The sequence below is a fragment of the Acomys russatus genome, chromosome 8, assembly GCF_903995435.1.
Source record: "Acomys russatus chromosome 8, mAcoRus1.1, whole genome shotgun sequence".
NCBI classification, from domain to species: Eukaryota; Metazoa; Chordata; class Mammalia; order Rodentia; family Muridae; genus Acomys; species Acomys russatus.
The window spans coordinates 29,208,924-29,227,049 of record NC_067144.1 but is presented as its reverse complement, the minus strand read 5'-3'; the positions used below and the strand labels follow the sequence as shown (position 1 = coordinate 29,227,049).

At 43.5% G+C, this 18,126-nt stretch overlaps 1 protein-coding gene across 12 annotated transcripts in view; it reads left to right on the top strand.

The window, feature by feature from the left end:
- The window catches only part of Phldb2 (pleckstrin homology like domain family B member 2), a 218,099-nt gene that overhangs the window by 110,340 nt on the left and 89,633 nt on the right, over positions 1–18,126 (top strand). Inside the window, exon 1 of one of the 12 annotated variants that reach the window (XM_051150004.1) lies at positions 10,516–10,657. The exons of 10 other annotated variants lie outside the window; for them this stretch is intronic. The gene's annotated coding sequence lies outside the window, so the exon portion shown is untranslated. Of the gene's footprint in view, positions 1–10,515; positions 10,658–10,825; positions 10,993–18,126 lie in introns of those variants that run through there. One more of the 12 variants, XM_051150003.1, reaches the window with a different exon arrangement.

Below are 18,126 nucleotides of genomic sequence, written 5' to 3'. Positions count from 1 at the left end.
AATTATCTGATGTACAAAAGAGATTAAAAATGAGGCATTTGTCTTTCTTTGCCCCTGGGAGGTTAAACTGACTTCTATTTCAATTTTGTTTCATTTTTTTTTTGGTGTTAACCTAAGTAACTAATATGTTATTTATAGTGTATCAATTTAAGTACATATTTGAGAACACAGGATTAAGAATCTAAATATCCAATAAGGTAACTGGAATAATAAAAAGACATCAAAGACACAGAAAAGAAAGAAGAGGTAAGAAAAAAAAATCTTTATTTTTATTATAGAATAATTTGATAGAAGTTTGCCTGTGACCTTCCTGGTAACCAGAATAGAAAAATAACATGGGTTTACATAGTTCTCCTTAACAGATTACAATTCCATATGAAAATAGATGACAGATTTTCTAAAAACTGAAAGTACATACTTTTTTTTAAAGACAGAGAACAATTTTCCTGCCACTAAGTTCTAAAAGGAAAATACGATATGGCACCCAGCTTGCCTAAGACAATATCCACCATGGTGGTCAGTCATACAGAGCACCAAGATGGCTGGAAACTTCATCTGAATGTTTCCTTTGTGCCATCCACCTTCTGTGGGAAAACAAACAAACAAACAAACCTGATACTGATATAACTATCTTAGTTCTTGGTATGAGTTCATCAGGACAGCGATTTATTTCCCCCTGCGGGTAAACAATGCATTCAAATTGCTTGGCTAGTGGTGAGTCAGGGTTTAACCCTAGGTCTGGCTACCTCTAAATCAACTGTCTCTCTAAGGCACTGTGAAGAGAAGAGCTTCATGACTTTTTCAGATAGTTGTGATATTAACAAAAACAGCAGTGCAGACCATTGCTGCAAGTGTTGGAGAATAATTAAAGACTGTAAAGGTTTACTAGCTGTCACTTCAGAGAAAGCTAAAGTCAAAAGATAAAGCTTTGATTCGATATAAATAATCTTTGTAAATGGCAAGGAACAATGGCAAAAGAACTCCAAGCATTTCAGAGTGGCTTGTAAGTCTGTAATGCCAGCACTGGAGGGCTGGGGCAGGAGGAACGTGAATTTGAAGACCTTCAGAACTACATGAGATTATCGCAATAACAATAATATAAATTCTAAATGGGATAGCCCATATGTAATCGTTCTTAATGATTATTTTTGAGAATGTCATACAATTACATATTACATACTATTTACAATTCCTTATTATATGTAATGTATATTATATGTGTGTCTTGTGTCTACTATCTCAGTCTCTTTGAGTTCATATGTATATCAGGTCTATAGTGTCTGGGAGACACTGTTTATTGGATTCACCCACCAGCTCTGCTTCTTACAACCTACTTATGACTCTCTTCACATTGTTCATTTGTGGGTCTTTGTGTTAATTATTGTCTGTGGTATGAACAGGCTTCTCGGATGAGAATGGAGTGATGCCCCGATTTATAGGCATAGCAATATGTCATTAGCAGTCACTTTAATGCTATGTTCATTTAGTAGAATAGTAGTAATTGGTTTTCCCTTGGGGTCCATGACCTGTCTAGACTCAGATTCTTGGCCTCATTAACTGTGGCTGGTATCGTTTCCATTTCAGGAAGCAGGCCTTAAATCCAATCAAACAGTGGCTAGCTGCCCTCATAACATGTGCACTGCTCTTACAGAAGTGGGTATATCTTACATAGTGATCCTTAAGGATGGTAACAATTCCCATGTGAATATAGACTACAGCTTTTTTAAGAAAGGAAAAGTGGACATATCTTGTAGGCAAGATACTGTTGTAACTCACAGGGTCTGTAGTTGGGTGAAATTGATGATTCCTCCAGTAGCATGCTGTGGTGGTTTAAGTAGGTATGGCTCCCATAGACTGACAAGCCTTTGAATGCTTGGCCTATAGGGAGTGACACTATAAGGGGATGCGGTCTTGTTGGAGGAAGCATGTCACTGTGGGACGTGGGCTTTGAGGTCTCCTATGTTCAATCCATGCCAGTGTGACACACAGTCTCCGTCTGCTGCCTTAAGAGGTAGAGCTCTCAGCTCCTCCAGCAACATGAAACTGTAAGCCAGCCCCCATTACATGTTGCCTTTTATAAGAGCTGCCATGGTCATGGTGCCCATTAAGAGCAATAAACCCCTAACTAAGGCACATGTATAGCACCTTCATGCTCTATGAACAATAATCAGTAAGGGTGAAGCTTCTGGCAGAGCACCAGCTTGATTTCTCCATGTTCTATGCTCTCAGTGTGGGGTGTCCTCAGCAGTAGGGTCTAACCATAAGGCTACGAGGGATAGCCAGTAGTATTGACAATAGTCTTTAATATCTGTCAGGCCAATAACTCAAAAGGATGTAACTGGGGCCTTTCTTTATATGATGTCTAGTTGGACTATTGTCTTCCCTATTATACAGTGACTACACATTCCCTTTACATATGTGTTCTGGAAAGCTTTTACAGTAGGAGGCTTCTTTAAAAGCCTTTAGTATTGGTTATTCCTCCCATAGTTCTTCTACCTTTCTTTCCCATTCCCCATTCATTTAATCCTGTTGTTTTGTTTTCCCCTTTATCCCTTTACATTCTATTTCCCTCACTCTGAGAGACCCACTCCTCACCTCTGATCCCTAAAAAGCTACCTAACCTCTGTGGGATATTCTAAATTAAACACACATCTAAAGCAGAAAGCTAACAGCTACATGAAAAAGAAAACATGCATAGCTTATCTTTCTGGATCCAGGTCACCTCAATTAGGCTAATTGTTTCCAGATTTATTCATTTATAGGAAAATTTCATAATTTTATTTTATTAACACCTAAATAATTTCATTGTGTAAATGTACCACATTTTCATTACCCATATATCAGTGGTTGGACACCTAGGGTAAATCAGCTTTCAGTTTTTTGAGGAACCTCCTCGTTGTAGAGGGTTTTTAATCCCGAAACATGTCTACTCTGGCTGGAATACAGACACACACTTAGCACAAACCTTTAATTCCTCCAGCTAGAATACAGACCTGCTCTTAAGTGCACACTTCTAATCCCAAACAATGAAGGCAAAGTTAGTTTGTAGAAGGAAGCAACCATGTTTGAAAGTGATGTCTAGTTGAGGGGCAGACACCCCATCGGCTTTTGCAATGACTATACCAGTTTGCACTCCCATCAGGAACAAATATGTGTTGCCTTTTCCCTGCATCCTCAGTAACATGTGCTGTCATTTGTTTTATTGATCTTGGCCATTCTGACTAGGATAAGATTAAATCTCAGTGTAGCTTTAACTTGTGCTTCCCTGATGGCTGAGGATGTTCAATGTCTTTACATTTTTCCTCAGTCTTTTGTGCATCATCTTTTGGAAGCTTCCTGTTTGGATCTTAGCCCATTTTTAAATTGGGTTATTTGTTTTCTCGTTGTTCAGGGGTTTTGTTTTGTTGTTGTTTTTACTTCTTTATATATTATTCATATTAATCCTTTGTCAAATGTATAGGTGGTACTGTAGTCTGCCTCTTTGCTTGAATGCCGTGTCCTGTGCTGTACAGAAGGGTTTCAGTTTCATAAGCTCCTGTTTATTAGTTGTTGATCCTAAAATCTGCGAATCAGGATCCTGTTAACAAATCTTTTTCCGTGTCGATGAGTTTACCATATTTCCTACTGTCTTTTCCGTAAGATTCATGCTATCAGGTCTTATGTTGAGGACTTTGATCATTTGTAGTTGATTTTCTTGTAGGGTGATATATTGGATCGGTCTGCATTCTTCTACATGAAGAAATCTAGTTTGACCAGACACCATTTGTTGAAGATGCTGTCATTTCTCCAATGTAATTTTTGGCTTCTTCATCAAAAATCAGATGTTCATGGGTGTATGAACTTATGTCCAGGTCTTTAGTTCTATTTCATTAATCAATGTGTCTGTTTTTATGCTATACTTTTATAATGCCCAAGTCCTGAGGCCCCCAAAGACCACCAGAAACCAGCTGGATGCAAATCACACAAGGTCTCGTTTATTAATCAAACTCAGAGCCTGGACCGTTAACTCCCTCATAAGTAGGGAAAATGGTGGCCCCTAGTGCTACAGAAACAGAGTTTTTGGGCATGAGGGGGAGTGTTCCAAGCTGTTTCAAAGCAAGCCTTGCTGTTACATGATAGCATGATAGGTTAGAGAGGTACTAGGATTAACATCCCTTTAAGCTGATTGGCTAGAGGAAGGACCAGACCTCAGGGGGAGATTTTTCATTTGCTCTGGTCGCTGTGACCTGTAGTTCTGATTGATTGGTCCTGGGTTCAAGTTCTAGAAATGGTTGCTAGCTGCAAGTTTGAAACTCATGAGGAACTCCAGGTGTGTGTGTGTGTGTGTGTGTGTGTGTGTGTGTGTGAGAGAGAGAGAGAGAGAGAGAGAGAGAGAGAGAGAGAGAGAGAGAGAGACAGAGAGACAGAGAGACAGAGAGACAGAGACAGAGACAGAGAGACAGAGAGAGAAGTTCTCAGGTCCTGGACACAAAATCTCTACACTTTTTTTATTACCATAGCTTTTTAAATAGCTTACAATCATGAATGGTGATACTTCCAGCTGTTCTTTATTGTCAGAATTATTTAGCTGGTGTGTGTGTGTGTGTGTGTATGTGTGTGTGTGTGTGTGTGTGTGTGTGTGTGTGTAATAAAACTACTTTTCCTCACTTGGGAAGTTGAAGAACAGTCAAATAAGAAGAAATTTTATTATAATCAGTTTGAGCCCAGAGAGATAAATAACAAAGGAAGGACTGCTGTGCAGTTTGCAGCACAGTGTCCTAAGCAGACAATTAGAAATGCCAGAGACTAGAAGATATAGCTCTGACTTGTGATTAAAGAGGGAACTTTACTTAAAAGAACTCAGGTCAGGAAGGTAGCTCAGTTGGTAAAGTGTTTGCCTGGCGTGCACAAGGCCTGGGGTTCAATCCCCAGCATCTCACAAACTGGCTCTAATGGTGACTGCAATCCCAGCATTCAGAAGATGGGGACAAGAGGATTAGAAGTTCAAGACCAGTCGCAGTTACACAGCCTAAGTTCTTTAAAATAAATAAGTAAATATAAAATAAAACAGGACCTAGGAAATGAAAAAATAAAAGGCAAGAGCTTAGGTCTTTCTATCATTTAGTCTCTTTTAAAAACATCATAATTAAGAAGAAATCTGATACTACTGCTAGTTATTTGTCAAGTGACCCCTCCCCCAAGTGTTAAGACATTAAAGGTCTGGTTTTAACTTTTAGTTTACCGCTTGTCCCTTTGGAGTGGACTTCCACTGTCTTTAGGCCGCTCTGATATTACAGAACCAAGGAGAAGCCACACTGACTCATCAGGAGAAGCTCTGCTGCATTTAGTAACTTTAAAAATCACATAAAATAAGTGTTTTCTGAGAGCCCCTTTCTCTATCTTCCAAACCCTGGAGTGTGGTTCACTTACATTTGAATAAAATGACCCCTTGACCTTTGAGGAATGTAGTTACACCCAGAGACAGCAGGATGGTGGACGGGAGTTGGTGTCTACTGATTAGGAGTTAGTCAGGATGCAGACATTCCTCTGATAGTATTCATGCTGGAGAAGAGGTGAGGTGTACTGTAGCATTGACAGGTGTGAGTACTTTACAATCCTGCTGCCGGCATGCAAGTTCTGACTCTATCAGTTGAAATGCTTAGGCAAATCTGGCTTCTGTGCCTCCTTTTCTCACTTAGAATGTGAACACAATAACATAATTAAACACCATCAAGTACTTAGAAGAATGATCCATACAGTAATTGCTGAGTTTCTTCTTCTTCTTCTTCTTCTTCTTCTTCTTCTTCTTCTTCTTCTTCTTCTTCTTCTTCTTCTTCTTCTTCTTCTTTTTCTTCTTCTGTGTGTGTGTTTCTTTTTTTGATTTTTCAAGAAGGGGTTTCTCTGTGTAGCCCTGGCTGACTCATTTTGTAGACCAGGCTAGCCTTGAACTCAGAGATCCACCTGCCTTTGCCTCTTAAGTGCTGGGACTAAAGGTGTGCATCACCATGCCTGGCTTAGTTATTGCTGTTTTTAATAAATATTAGTGGTGGGTTTTTTGTTTTGTTTTGTTTTTGTTTTTTCGAGACAGGGTTTTTCTGTGCAGCCTTGGCTGCCATAGACTCACTTTGTAGACCAGGCTGGCTTGGAACTCACAGAGATCCACCTGCCTCTGCCTCCCAAGTGCTGGGATTAAAGGTGTGCATCACAGTGGTGGGTTTTTTTAGTTATGAATATTAGCAACTCAAATATAGCCTGTTTATGTATATTGTGCTAGTACAAATATTCCTTGGAGAATAATTATCTAGGTCCGGTATATTGGCTACCATATTTCAGACAGGGATACATCTGTAAGCATTGGGTCAGAGCCATTATTCCTCCATGCATGTGAAGTCTGTGTCAGGCAGCATTCCACGTGTTCGTGATATAGCATGGGGGAAAAAACAGATTAAAAAAATCTGTCTGTCTAGAACTCCTATTCTGTGAGGCAATGAAGATGCTAGCATAATTTAGAAGTGTACTTTGTGGTTTCTGTATTTTACATCTAGAGATCTGGAGTATTGCCCAAAAGCCTTTTTGTTGGAGGCTTGGTCCTCACTTTACGATACTGTTAGGAAGTAAAAACCTTAACAAAGTAAAACCCTAAGCTCAATACAATGGAACATGCCTTTAATCTCAGCACTCTGAAGGCAAAGGCAGGGAGATCTCTGAGTTCAGGCCAGCTTGGTCTACACAGCAAGTCCTAGGCCAGCCAGTGAGATGCTGAGGCAATGTTTCAATGTCTTTTTTTTTTTTTTTTTTTAAGTGATCAGGGCACGGTGACACCATCTTTGGTCCTAGCACTCAGGAAGCAGAGGCAGGTGGATCTCTGTGAGTGTGAGGTCACCAGGACAGTGAGGCTTACACAGAGAAACCCTGTTTTGAAAAACGAAAATCCAAACCAACCAACCAACCAAAAAAGTGGAAGGTAGATAGAGGTCACTGAAAAGCTAGAAAAGTCATCCACAAGCTCCACCCTTTTCTTCCCTGGGAATGAAATAGGCATGTCTGCTCTTCTACATGGCTTATCACAGACCCAAAGCAGCGAAGGTGTCAATTGTTGGCTGAAACCTCTAAAGCTGTGAGCCTAAAATACATTTTCTCTTTGTGAGTTTAATCTCAGATATTTGTTACGGTAATGGAAAGACAAAATTAGATTACAAAATACAATTACGAAATGAAGAGAATGTATTGGCACGGCAAGTTCATCAGCAAAGGCCTGAAGGACACAGTTAAGTGTGAGCAAAGAAAGTGAGGGGTCAAGCTGTACAGATGAATGCCTGGTGAAGAGCGGGGAACATGGGACTGAGAGCTAGGTAGCTCGGAGCTCCATGCCTCCAGGAATCTAATGCAGAGGCCGAGGAGAATAGGGTTTCAAGAACTGAGTGAGTGGGTGAAACGGGAGGTAATGTTAAAGAAGCGTAGGCCAGCAATGTCCCTTCTAGGCCACCATATGAGTTTTGGCTTTTGCTTTGAATAGGTCCACAGCAGAATTGTAAGGAAAGGAGTAGTTAGTGTTGCCTAGTGTTTTACACTGATCACCCTGCTTTCTGTGTTGACAATATGACATAAGAGAGCAAAAACAGCAACAGAGCAAGGGTAAAGTCAAGACAGTATGGCCGATGAAATTGAACTGAGATTAACAGTAAGGTGGTGAGCAGTTGGATTCTGTATTTATTTTAGAAAGAGCAGAAAAGACTTCCTGATGGAAGGGAGAGAGATGAAGTTCTAGAATGACGTAAGGCTTTAGACCTAATACAGGGATAACTTCAGTTGCAAATGAGTGGTTGGAGACAGAGGAAAACATTTCAGGGAATTGGTGTTGCAAATGGTAAATAGGAGGTCAGTAGGCATCCACTTGGGCAGCTGCAAGGGGCTTGGGACTCAGGAGACTGGGTTGGGCTAGAGGCAAACTTTGGGAGTAGTCATCACGCATCACACAGCCATCAACACAGGATGGGATTTAGTTCTGTGGGGCAGAAAGATAGCACTAATGGAAGCAGTAGCTTGCAAATAGGTTTTTAAAAACTCTGTAATCCCATCACTCAGGGAGGCAGAGGCAGGTGGGTCTCTGTATGTGTGAGACCAGCCTGGTCTACAAAGTGAGTGCAGGACAGCCAAGGCTATGCAGAGAAACCATATCCAGGGGAAAAAAAAAATCTGGGCCTTGGATTCTCAGTGCTTAGGCTAAAGCAAACAAGAAGACAGAAAGGGGCTAGAGGTCAGGTGGTAATTGCTGCTGAAGAGTGACGTGTGCCTGCTGCACTCAGTGCTGAGAAGTTAGGAATTGAACATGCTAATACTGAGCTACATGGCCAGCCCTTAGTTCCTTCATATCCTTCCCACTCCCATCCCCACCTGAAAAATCTATTCTAGTTCCTTCTCCCAAGGAGACTCAACCCATGGATTCCCCTGCCTAGAGCCCTCCTCTTTTCTGAGCCTTTCTGGGTCTGTGGATTGTACCTAACAGCTAGTATCCACTTAAAAGTAGATACACACCATATTTATCTTTCTGGGTTTGGGTTACCTCACTCAGGATGATGGTTTTTTCTAGTAGCATTCATTTGCCTGCAAATTTCATGATGCCATTTGAAAAAAAAAAAAAAGCTGAATAATACTCCGTTGTGTAAATGTACCACATTTTCTGTATCCATTCTTTGCTTGAGGAACATTTAGATTGTTTCCAGTTTCTCGCTATTATGAGTAAAGCTGCAGTGAACATTATTGAGCAAGTGTCCTTGTGGAAGGACATATATCCTTTGGGTATATGTCCAAGAATGGTATAGCTGCATCTTGAGGTAGATTGAGTCCTAGTTTTCTGAGGAACCACCATATTGATTTCCATAGTCAGCCCTTTGTGGGCTTTCGTTTGTTTGTTTGTTTGTTTTTGGTGAGATTTTGTTTGTTTGTTCATTTTGCTTTGTTTTGTTTTGTTTTTGAGCCAGTCTTTACTACAAATCTCAGGCTGGTCCCAACTTGCTATGAGGCCCAAGCTCAACTAGAACTCTTGATCCTCCTGCATCATCCTCTCCAATGCTGGTATTATGTCATGTGCCACCATACCTGGGAAGAAGCAATCTTTCAGTTGCATAATTTAAGCTCAAAGGAACAGAGTAAAGGCAACGTTTGACTGAAGTAAAGGCGAAGGTAGAAAGTGGAGACAGTTTTTCTTAACAATTCTTGAGTGGTGTCTTGCTATGGTTAAGCGAGTAAGTGAATGGAGAGGTAAGCGGAGTCAGGTGTGTCTTTACTTTTACTGAGATAGGATAAATGCTTTTAAGGTGATGGAGATGAGGGGAAAGGATAGTGTGTAAGTCCTGTGGATTTATTGCTGTGGGGTAGCTCCTACTGGGGTGGTGGGTGGAGAATACTCTAAAACTCAAAGCATTCTTATAGATGAGAGGCTGTCACAGAAATCAGAAGTCAAACTTTAGGGGCTGGAGAAGTTGCTCGGCAGCTAAGAGGTGTTTAGGGGCTGGAGAAATTGTTCGGCAGCTAAGAGGTGTACAGGATTCAAGCTTGCCTGTCAAACCCCAGGAGGAGTGGCTCACAACCATTTTTGCCTTTCCCTTCTTACCTGTCTTCACGTGCACATACATGCACAAAAATACACAGAGGAATAAATAGTAAACACACACATATATAATTTTAAAGGTCAAACTTTTGCTTACACAAATGAGACATTTTAATCAAGCATGTCATTAGTGAGTGTACTCAACAGGCATTTTGTATAGAGGAAGCAGAAGCACCTGCACAGGTACCCCAGTTGCTATGCTACAGCCATGAAGACATCCTTGGTTGTAGCTAAAATAACTTGCCCAGGCCATGTTGTTATTGATTAAAGAGCTTTAGGGTACGTGAGCTTTCTTTGTGTTGTGAGTTCCTATAGGATTTTCCTTCCATCGACTTAACCCCACTAGGACAGAACTTTGCAGAAAGTCACTTTGCACATGTCAAGACTGTCTGACTGTGTCCCTAGCTAATTTCGTAGCCTCCCAGGGAAGCAATGCTGAAAGAAGTTCACATTAGTATTGTTTTCGCTAGTTATGTTAAATATGCTGGGAAACACAGAACCGCTTATGAGACACCATTCCGAGAGACTATCAGTATCTGGGAGTTTTAAATCCGCATGACTCCAGCCCTGACCCTAGGCGGTTCCATTGCCATTTGGCAGAGCTGCTTTTCTGACGCATCAGGTAAACCTGCCCGGGGAGAACAGTGTGTGGCAGAGGTGCGGTCACCTGGAGTTTCCCACAACAGAAATTTCAACAAGGGAGGAAATCACCACCCGAGGACGTGTGTACTTTAGTCCCATTTCCACCTTATTAAAAAAAAAAAAAGCCAATCACGAAGGTGTCTAGTATTGAGAAAGTGGAGCCCAGTGATGTGACGAGGAGCCAGGTTACTCTAGCAGCAGTAAAAAGCAGCTCCAATTTAGCTGCCTAGGAGCCGGAAGGCTCCGGGACTTCCCAGCTGGAACTCTAAGGGCCGCGGCAGCCTTGCTTCGCAAAGGGGTCGGGACCAGGAGGGAGCTTCGAGGACTCCACCACCGCGGCTCGAGGGGCGCTGCTGAGTGGGGGCACGGAGTAAGCAGTGCCTCTGCCTTCAGTAGCCGCGGGCACTCGGCTGCCTTGTCACCCAGGTGAGTAGGGGGCTACAGAGGACCTGGAGGAATCCGCTGCATTGCCTTTGCGCACCCTGGCGTTCCTTAGGGGACACTGTCTCCCCCGTAGCCGAATTGGTAGCCGCCGGTCGCGCTGCGGAGGTCGGGGGCGGAGAGGAGGCGGTGGCCGCCCCCACCGGGAGGGGCGCCCTGAGCGCGCGGCTGTAGGGACTAGCTGAGGCGCGGTGGCGACTGCGGCGGGCGGCTGTGGAGACTAAGATTGGGACCCTAGGGAAGGAGGGCGGGAGCAAGAGACAGGCCCAAAGGCAGCGGGACCCGTGGACAGAGTTGCAGTTCCAGAGAAAGATGAACTGGTGAGTGGGCGTCCTGGGCGCAGATTTTCTTCGCTTATTTTGCAACGCTGAAGGGACAAAAGCTCGGGTAGGGGTCGGTAGAGCCCAAATCACACTGCCCTAAGGGTACTCTGTCCCCCCATTGTGCATGACGTTGTGGGGTGGAGAGATCATGGGGAAGAGGGTGTCCAGTAGGGGTGACGCTTCCATAGTGTGTCGAAAAGTCAGGATTTAATTAAGGGTCCCGAAAACAACTTTTGCGGAAACTCTGGATTGCTTAGGCAGAGATCTGGGATGAGAAGGTCCACAGCTGGATCATGAGGAGTACGGGACTCAGAAATAGGTTTCTAGCTGTACTTTGTTAAATAGGCTTCTAGCTGTACTTTGTTTCTAGACTGAGGCTGCAGGGTGAGCCTCCGGACTGAGATTCTCACCAGGAGCCCCGTAACTGCCATTCAGCTATGTTTTCCCTAAACGTTGATGATATGGGGGAGTCTCTTCGCCTGTAGTGATGGCAGCTGCAAGTCCAGGGTAGCATTTTGACCCTCGATTTCATCAGCTCCCTGCGCGGCGGGGAGTTAGCTGCACTGTTCTTTGATGCCCTCAGTAACTTTGCCCTAGCAAGCAGCCCTTGAAGCAAGGAGGAGGACTTAGCTAAACTCCCGGTACCTTCAGGATATTAAAAGGCTGATGGGCTGTCCCTTCCCGGATTGAGATTTCCTGTTTGAAAGAGCTCTGTAAAGGCAACCTCCTTCCTGTGGCTCCTCTTTTACCTTTCTCACTTAAAAGAGGGAAGACTCCTGCAGCCTTTTATGTGGACTGGCTAGGGCTGCTGGAAATCCTTTCCCCTGGCCCAGCCCTCTTTCCCTAGAAGGCTTCCTTTTGTGGTTCTGAAGTAATCTCAACAGTTCTAGGATGCACAGCTAATCACACTAAGTCGCTGCTGTTAAGGGTCTAGAAGAGACATAAAATGTAAAGTCCGTCAGTGTAAATATTTGCCAGCCGAATTTCCCTCCAGTATATGAATGTGTAAATTTTCAACTATGATGCCTGGGACTAAGTTTCCAGCTTGGCTTTAACTTAGGCGTTTGAGATCCCCGCCCCCCTCTGGATTTCAACCGTTTGAATTTAGCTGGAAGGCTCCAAATAAGGTTCACAGTTCCATAGGGTTAAACTTTTGCCCTTTGTTTCTGGTAGGATAGCAACAGTGTAGATGGATTTGAGGATAAGTAAACCTTTAGAGTGGCCCACAATTTTAACAGAATATGCCTGGTGCTGCCATTGGCTTCAATTGTGTAAATATTTGTTTGAATAAAGAGCTAAGGTTCTTTGAAAACTAACAGTTGTGTCTTTCCAGGTTCCCTTCTCATATCCTGGACTTCGTTTATTTTTCATGATAAATTTATTGTGTAATTTAAACACTGTGTATAATTAAGGAACTCTGGAGTCTCCAAACATTGACAAAGGCCTTTGAAAGTGAGGATAGTTGAGTTTTCACTTTAGCTAGCATAGCTTTTACTCCTGAGGCAGGGAAGTTTGCAAATCCTAGCTCTCTCACAAATGGTAAAATGAGATGTTTGGTTAAGACAGCGTCACTGCACTCAATTTTCAGGCTTCAATCTGTTTGCCCGCAGCTGGCAGCTGCTGCTCTTTTGGGGTGAGGATGCCTGCTAGATCCCTGCATGGGGCAAGCCAGTATGGCTAGAGAAGAGGGTGGGCGAAGTTGTAACCCATCTTTGCAATAACTCTGGCCAACGTTGACCCCTTTAGCTGGCATTTGCAGGAGTGGGAAAGAAAAGCAAAAAAAAAAAAAAAAAAAAATTCCTTTGATCGAACTTGAATTGAACTTCTTTTTACTACCTGCCTCAGTGCTGGATGCTCTAAACATGATGGGTATGGAGTAAAATGGTGAATTCACTTCAGGAGTCTGGATTAGTTTTGCAGAATTTTTAGAGGCACTTGGGGTTGTGGTGATGGTAATGACCTTCCAGGGTTCAGCTGTTGACAGACCGGTATTGCCACAGGTGACAGAGAAAGACCAGAACTTTGTACATTTTCCAAGGATGCCTATGCTTTGTAAGTCTTCACTAAGTCTCTCTGTGTTTATTTATTAGGTGTGAGAATGCTATCCATTCGAAACACAAACACTTTCTGAGTGCTGAGCTCTGTCTTAAAGCCCTGAAGTGTATTTCAGCAGTAGTTCTCAGGAAGAAGGGGGTGGCATCCTGTCTGAAGGGGAATCTTGGCACAGTGTGTTTTGATTATCACAACTGGGCGTAGGAAAGTGCAATCAGTGCTCATTGGCTGGAGACGCAGAATGCTGTTAAGTACCCTGCAATGTCCAGAACACACAGAGAACTGTTGTCTCAAGCCCTGTTCTCCAGCATTTCCCCAGGTCGGCCAGATGTTAGCCAACCAGGACTCTTAATTTAACTTAGATCCTCACAAATTTACTTAACTCTCTCGCTGCTCACACAGACCACATCCCAGAAGGCTTGTCATCTGCAGTGAGTCCTTCTGTCCTCAGCATGAGGAGCCTTAATATCCTGTGGAGATGGAGGAGGTTGTTGGGTTTTCTTGATGCTTTTGAATTGACTTAAAGTGGAGTTTGAGCACAAGGGAGCTCTGGCAGTCACTAAATTCAATTCTCACTTCATAGATGATAAGCCCAGGCATTAGAGACTGGCAAGACCTCGAGTGAGTTAGGGACAGACCCAGCTCTAGCTGGAACCTGGGATTAGAGAATTTAATAATTGAGATTTAGGCAAGCTAGATTTAAAAACAAAGAAACAACAACAAACTAAAAACAAACAAACAAAGAAATGGATTCAACCCTTTGTGAGAGTTTAGCAATACCATTCCCCAGGAGAAAATAAACTTCTACATGGGGCCAGTGATCTGAGCCGTGGTGACGATGGAACATATGCTGGGTGTGTGTGACCTGTGACACCACTTCTGAGGCCTGCACTATCTTTTCCAAGTCAAAGTGAGCAACAGATGGTCCCACAGACATAGCAGATGCTGCCTTTGAATGCAGGTACAAAATGGAACATCTGAGGTTTTCTTCCTTTGCTCTCTGTTCAATGTATTAGCATCATTAGCCTCAGAGCCCTTGAACAGACAGTGTTATCTCAGACAGAGGGAAAGGGAGAAGCTTCCTGATTATGGAGAGGGAAAGATCCCTTGCATCTGTGAAGGATGGGCGGGTGGGCAGGTGGGATCTATAAACTAATGAGCTGGTATACACAATACATTCAATTGTGTCAAATTGAAATCTGAAGACAATTCAAGCCTGACTATTTGAGGCAGAATGGACAAAATAACCCTGTGAGTAAAAGAACCTTAGAAATCTTACCAGGCAAGGATGTAGCTTGCCTAGCATGTATGCAGCACTAAGTTTGGCTCCCAGAATCACAAAAGAAGCAGAAGTGGTGGTATATAATGATAGTTTATCAGGTGGTAGAAACCACAGGATCAGAAGTTCAAGGTCATACTTGACTGCATAGCAAGCTTAAAGCTAGCCTGGGCTGTATCAGATCCATCTCAAATAAACAGCCAGAACAACTAAGGTCATTTAAACAGCTTGGAATGTCCCCCCACCTAGAATCTCAAGATTAAGGAAGCTGAGGTCGGAGGACTGGCATGAGTTCAAGGCCAGCCTGCTTGTTGTCTGCTCTATTTTTTATTTTAATTAATCAATTTATTTATTTTTGGTCTTCCAAGACAGGGTTCCTCTGTGTATCCTTGGCTGTCCTGGACTCACTTTGTAGACCAGGTTGGCCTTGAACTCACAGCGATCCACCTGCCTCTGCCTCCCAAATGCTGGGATTAAAGGAATGCACCACCACGACCAGCCCCTGTTGTCTGCGCTGTTGCTGGCAAGAGACATCACAGCTGTGGCAACTCTTATAAAAGAAAGCATTTGATTGGGGGCTTGACTACAGTTTCAGGGGGTCATTCCATTATCATCATGGCCGGAAGCTGACAGGCATGGCACTGGAGCAGTAGCTGAGAGCTTTGGGTCCTGATCCACAAGATGGCAGAGAGAGAGAGAGAGAGAGAGAGAGAGAGAGAGAGAGAGAGAGAGAGAGAGAGAGAGAGAGAGAGAGAGAGAGAGAGAGAGAGAAATGGAAGGAGGAAGGGAAGGAGGCATGAAGGAAGTGGAAGAGATAGACTGACAGACAGACAGACAGACAGAGACAGAGAAAGAGACTGGGCTTTGCATGGGCTTTGAAACCTTAAAGCCCACCCTCCGCTATACACTTCCTCCAACAAGGCCACATCTCTGAATCCTTCCCAACATTTCATCATGAGCTTATGGGGGCCACTTTCCTTCAGACCGCCACAGTGCTATAGTGAGCTCACTCAGAGCCAGCCACGGGGAGGCTGTTTTCTCAGAAGACCAAATTCTCTTATCTGGAGCCATTGCCCCCAAGCCTTACACATGGTTTGATAATGACAGAACAGAGCAAATTTTCCAACTTCTGCATATCATCATATTCAACATATTATCTTGTTCAAAGTTATTGTTCGTTTCTTTGGTAGAGTTTAATAGCTATGATATTAGTGACTGGATCCATTTCTAGAAAAGAATTGCCTTGGTGGTTTTTAAGTTTTTTTCCATTTCTTGTTGTTTATCTTTTGTTATTGTTTTGCTTTGGGGAAAGGGCTCATTCTGTAGCTCAGGCTGGCCTGCAACCTACTTTGTGTACCCCAGGCTTTCCTCAAACTCTCCATGATACTTGTACCTCAGTGTCCAGATGCCCCGAGATCACAGACATGAACCATCCCACCTACCTCCAAAGAACTTTTGGGTATCACAAAACTTGCATCTGTATGGCTGCATCAGTTACAGATGTTAACATCTGCTAGTGTACATTTTTAGGTTTTAGACATTTGGCTTGTGCTTACGGATTCAAGTCGCGGGTGCCAAGTGACCCTCCTGATCCTCGAATCTGGGAGGTTTGGTTGATAGAGGAAGAGTTTTTGGGCTGCCTTTCCTGAGGGAAGTCAGAGCTCCACAGTTAAGGGGTGGTCTTGGGTTGGCAACTAGCCAAGAGGTGCCTCTCAAAGGGAAGCACACAGGGAAAGGTTTAGGATTGACACTTGGAAGTCTGCCCCCTGCAGGTTCTTCACTAGACGCCTGTAGGAACCCTTTCATTTTTCACCTTCCTTCTAGTCATTCTTGTTACGGCCTTCTCCCATCATGATATCCTGCCACTATAGGAGGAGACTAGTAATTAAAGAAAAAAAAAAAAGTCCTAGGATTTGAAGAATGAGTCTCTTGTCTCTTGAAAAATAAAGAACGCCAAGCCAAGGGGGCAGTTCAGGTGGTCAAATCCCTTCAGCATAAAATCCACTAAGCAAGAATTTGTGTTTGTCTCATAAAGGAAATGGATTAATTTGGAAAAAAAATACATGTCTGATATTTAGGGGTGCTTCTTTTGACATCCCTGAAAAGCAGCTTTCTGTGGTGTGTACCTGAAAGGCAAGGTTTACCAAGCACTCGCTGGCAATCAGTGGTCAGGGAGAGAAACTCAGAGAGAAAAAATGATCACAAGGAGGTGTGGGCGTGCCTGGGGCTGCAGAGACTTTCTGGGAAGAAGCAGATAAGTAACATGAGGTAACAGGCCAACTTATACAGATGATTTTAGTACATATAAGAACTAGTTCATCTATTTGCACAGCTGATTTTATTAGGTGAAGCATGTTTCCTTCTTTTGCAAAACGAGAGGAAGAAAAGGTGCGCACAATCGGATATTGTTACCTTAAGCAGGGTCAGCGTTTTCTAACACCTGCTGCTAAACAACAGGTCAGCACACGCTGGCGTTTGTCATCCTCTGATGACTGTTTGCACACTGCTGGTGACTTCTCCAGACTGGCAGTGTGACTGAGTAATGAGCCTATCAAACAATGAACAAAGGATCCGCTATGTGAGTTCTCTAAGATTTGTTTCTTGACCACCCGCCGCGCCCCCCCCCCCCTCCCTGTACTGGTGAACTCAGAGCAGGCAAAAGTGATGGAAACCAACTCCTGCATTCTTTGGACCAGTTCAGACTCAGGGTGAGCTCTCTAGAGGTACCCAAAAGGGCCGAAAAGAGGTGTCTGGCTGCCATACTGCTTTTGCCACAGCTGAAATAGTTTTTCAAAAGCAACTTAAGATTTATTAAGGAGATTGCAGGACGTAGGAATGCAGAGAAAATATGTCTTATATATGCTGCTGAATTGGCTTCTATGCTGTACTGCGTTAACAGTTCTCACCAGACCCTTGTCTCGCTGTGCTTTGCTGAGACGATTTACCATGCCCTTGGCGTGCCGTGGGCAGTGGTGCCAGGGAAAGCTTTGCCCAACTAGGTAGCTGCTATCTTATCACTAAAGCATGCTTGTGTTCTGTGGTCATTTCCACTTCCTGCTTTATGTAACAGACACTCCTGGGTTATTTAACCAGTAACCTTTGAGAGCACAGAATGCTGGGCCACAAAGAATGTCTGGTTCACTCTCAGCATTTCAAACATTGGCAAACCTCTGCCTCAACAAGGTGGAGACAGATGACGCGATCCACTGAGCATATCATTCCTCCTAGTTGGTGGACATAGAAAGAGAACCTCCTTGGCAAGATGTCCCGTGTTCTTTGTACTGGATTAGCCATTACAATAAAAGTAACATCTGAAGGTAACCATTTCCTTTATTAGGTTTTTCTGGATAGAGTTAAAGCATTGAGGGCCGCCAGGTGGTGGTGGCGCATGCCTTTAATCCCAGCACTTGGGAGGCAGAGGCAGGCAGATCACTGTGAGTTTGAGGCCAGCCTGGCATATAAAGTTAGTCCAGGACAGCCAAGCCTACACACAGAGAAACCCTGTCTTAAAAAAAAAAAAAAAGTATTGAGGGCTGAGAGAGATAGCTCAGCAGTTAAGATCACTTGCTCCCTTTTTAGACAACCAAGTACCCATATCCCAGTACCCATATCAACTGTTTCACATCTCCTTTCATTCCAGCTCCAGAGGCTCTGATGCCTTCTTCTGGTCTCCTTAGTAGGGACACACACACACACACACACACACACACACACACACACACACCTTAGACATTCTTTCTCTCTCTCTCTCTCTCTCTCTCTCTCTCTCACTCACACACACACACACACACACACACACA